This window comes from Melospiza melodia, chromosome Z (genome assembly GCF_035770615.1).
Source record: "Melospiza melodia melodia isolate bMelMel2 chromosome Z, bMelMel2.pri, whole genome shotgun sequence".
Classification (NCBI taxonomy): domain Eukaryota; kingdom Metazoa; phylum Chordata; class Aves; order Passeriformes; family Passerellidae; genus Melospiza; species Melospiza melodia.
This window is the reverse complement of record NC_086226.1, coordinates 41,331,249-41,335,509: the sequence shown is the minus strand read 5'-3', so window position 1 is coordinate 41,335,509 and position 4,261 is coordinate 41,331,249.

Here is a 4,261-nt window from a genome sequence, read left to right as displayed (position 1 = left end):
CCTGACGGACAGGCTGCTCAATCGAGCTCCGCGCGGACACCCGCCCGCCGGCGGGCGGGGCCGGGCGCGGCCGGAGCAATCGATGGCCGAGCGGGTGCGCCGTGAGGGTCGTGCCGGTGTTACTGCGCGGCCTCGTACGGCGGGCAAGTGAAATATTTACTGGCCTTTTACCTCGCTGTCTTCCGACTGTGAGAGAAGATTTATGCTATTACCTTTTGCCATATTACCATATTGCGTATTACCACATTACAGTTATTACAGTTATTGCCATTTTGTTGTGACGGTCGTCAGCTATTTCTTGAAGCGGAATGAGCACCAAAATATTTTCTAAGTAGCAGATTTCCCTTGACTGGGGCTGTTTCCATCCTCCCTCACTGGGGTATTTGATGCTTCTGACAGGATGAAGTGACAAACATGGGTGAACTCACCTGATTCCCTGTCCTGCTCCTCTGCTGCCCTTCATGGAGTCCCAGAGCGCCAGGATGGGTTGGGTTGGAAGGGACCAGAGTCAGCCACCGGTCCAAGCTCCCTGCTCAAGAGGGTCATCCCAGAGCACACGGCACAGCATTGTGTCCAGCAGCTCTTGAGTATCCCCAGGGAGGGAGACTCCACACCCCCTCTGGGCAATCTGTTCCAGCGCTCAGTCACTGCACAATAAAGTTCTTCCTCATGTCCAGGTGGAACTTCCTGTGCATCAGTGTCTCACCAGTGCCTCTTGTTCTCCTGCTTGGCACCACTAGGAAGAGCTTGGATCCATCTCCTTCACACTCTTTAGACAGCTGTAGACCTTGATGAGGTGATGCATTAATCTTGGAAGCCTTTTGCGTTTTAGATGAATGTGCGGCAAGATCACAAAACCTCTTCCAAAAGGCCACACAAACCCCGTTCTTGAGCAGACACAAGAAACCATGGAGGTATACAGATGTGTCCAACAGGCACTGCCCTGAGCATCTGAATATACACAGGTCACTTGCCCTGGTGGCTTTTTGCCAACATTTCTTCACATTACTCCAGACAGTGCCTGAGATTTCCCATAGGGAAGGAGATTATGGTGCTTTTCTAAATCACAGAATCATTGAGTGGTTTGGGTTGGAAGGGACCTTGGGGTTCATCTAGTTCCAACTTCTCTACCATGGGCAGGACCATCTTCCAGCAGACCAGGTTGCTCAAATCCCCTTCCAGCCTGGCCTTGAACACTGCCAGGGTGGGGCATCCACAACTTCTCTGGGCAACCTGTGTTTTGGCAGCCTCACAGTAAAGAATTTCTTCCTAATACTCAATCTAAATCTACCCTCTTTCAATTCAAAGGCATTCCCCTCTGGTCCTGTCACTTCATGCCCTTATAAAAAGATCCTCTCCATGTTTCTTGCGGGCTCCCTTTAGGAACTAGAAGGCCACCAGAGGGTTGACTCAGAGCTTTCTCTTCTCCAGGCTCAACAATCTCAATATTTTCCGCCTTTCTTCACAGGACAGATGTTCCACCCCTCCTGAACATCTGCTATTGACCAGTCTTTGTGTATAAAGCATGGGATGCGAGGATGAAATGATACAGAAGTAACATAAGTTCGACAAATTTTTGTGGTGTGTAACCTGAGTTTTGCCATTTGTTAACTGCTGTGAACTTCTTGCAGCTTTGTAACCAGCTGAAGTTGTTAACAGTCATAAACCACTCTTAAGGCAGTTGTTTAGCAAACAAACTTTAGCAGACTTCTGCTTTTTCATTTCAGTTCAGTCATGCTGACTTCCATCTTAGAGATGCAGTTCCTGCAGGCTAAGGGCACAGCCAGTGAAATTACTTGGTGCATGTGGATACACCTGCCAGGGTTTCCATGGTAATCAGCAGTTTTGTCATCAGCAATCTGGTCCCTGGCAGTGTCCCTAAATAATTTGGTATATTCTCCAAACTGGCAAGTGTTGAGTCATTTTGTTACATTTTATTTATTGGAAGGAACGACTGCACAGCATGACACTATTTACAGTTTTATGGTCTATATGACCGCTGAGGTGAACTGATCACAACCTCCTTCCACCATCCCCCTGTGCATCTGTAGGAGGAAGACAATTTTTGGGTAAAATTGAGCCCAGAAAGAAGGAAGACACGGAGAGAAGGTGTTGTAAAATGTTTTCCCTTACTTCTGATTATCCTATTTACTCTGATTTGATTGACGAGAAATTAAATTGAATTTTTCCAAAGTCGAGTCTGTTTGCCCTTGATGGTGTATGGTGGCTGATGTCTCCACGTCCTTATCCTGACCCATGAGACTTTTGTTGTACTTTCTCTCCCCTGTCCAGCTGAGAAGGGGATTGATAAAGCAGCTTGATGGGCACCTGGCATCCAGCCAGGGTCAACCCACTGCAGATGGACTTCAGGAGAGTGCTTTTTGTCTCTTTATTTAGAAATTACTTCAGAATTCTGCTTCTGAGCATCTTTTATTCTTTCCTTAGACTAACAATGCTGTCTGCTTCCAGAATTTTTCTCCATTTTCTCTTTCTCTGCCTTTGTATGTTGTATAAATATCTGTACAGTTATTTTCTGAATTCTTCTTGCAATCTTAAAAAACCAGTTTTGTTGTAATCATTTCAAGCTTTTGATGTATTGTACACTTCTAGGAAGAGGAAGCAACTTCTCAGTTTCCCAGTGTGGTTGGTACAGGTGCTGTGTTTGTTGTGATGCCTAGGTAAAAAGTGCAGTTGATCACAGCATTGCATTTGCTAGGCCAAGATGCAGTGTTTTCTGCAATTTATGGCTTGTTGCTCTCAACCATTGGCAAAGGATTGTGCTCAGACTCTTAGCTATGCAAAAATGATGGAGTGTTGGAGGATAGCACTGACTGCAGGAAATGCGCAGCGCATGTTGTGATTACAAGAGCACACTTTCCACCAATGTGACATTTCTTGTCCCCAGGCCTTAGTATCTGAATAGAGGAATACTTTTTCTTCCCACCTTCTAGTACAATGGCTTCCCTTTTTACTTGCTCCAGTGGCCTCTGCAGTAGTGACTAGGCATAGAAAGTGTAACTAGGTTATCTCTTGCTCAATTAACTAACATTTCCAGTATGTCACATTATTTGTATATGTCTTTTTTATATGACATATACATTTTTTGTATATGTCATATTATTTGTATATGTCACATTATTTTTATATGCTGAAGCCTATTACAGTTTCCTCAAGTTACACAGCTCAAATTTTTTCTGTAGATTTTATTTATTGAATAAAGTTCCTAGGAACAGGTAAACAATTTACAACCAGCCTTACTGTAAGAATTACTTGGAGGGATTTTTACAAAGGAAGTACTAGAAAACATTGTTTTAAAGGTGAGTTCTTTAAGTCAGACCATATAGCTTTGAGATATAATTGTGATTCAGTTTCAAAAGTCATGCCTAATCCACACAGTATGTTCCTTTATGTCTAATAAATAGATCAGTTGAAAAGTGCATGCAAGGATTTCACACCCTGTCAAGATCAAATACAGTCAAAGCACTTTACATATTAAAGAAACAGAGTTAGAAGCAGCCAACAGATGCTATTTCAATGGACAGCATATGCTACAGTCCTCCACAACCAGTATATATGTCTTAAAATTCCATGCTGCTGTTCCTTGTATTCAGTGGTGGTTAAATACACCCCCTCACGAAACGGCTAACTTTGCAGTCCCAGCTCAGGTGAGTGATACAGAAGTTCAGAGATCTGTTATTCTTACAGTGAAATTATCCATTTCAATTCTGCACTCCCTGTTGGAAGTGCAGCATGGCCCTGGATGATGGGGGATAACACAGATTAGCATCATTTACATTCTTCTGGTACTTAAGGCCATGCTGTCTAACCAGTTCACTTTGTGACTGAAAGGTGATTAAAAGTGCTGAGAAAAAATGGACCTTGTGGCTCCTGCCAGTTCAAGGGCACTGTTTTAGATAGTCAGTGTGCCACCAGAGCACCCTCATGGCATTCCTTGCTGGATTCAGTCCATTTTGTCACATGACCACCCATCTTCCAACTAATCACCAGCATTTAGAGGTTTAGGAGAAGGGTAGGAGATCAACCAGCAATACCACCTGAACACATTGAGTTCCTCCTCTTGGCTGAATCCCAGTTGCACAAGACCTGGCCTAGGGACATTAGACTGATTTAGGTGAGCCTGAATCTAAACTCCAGGAACTTATGAGGGAATGGAATTTCAGCCACGGGTGGTAATTAACTTGACCCCATTTATCCTAAGGGGATCTCTGCAGCTCCAGCGATGGTGTTATGTCTGAGAGAA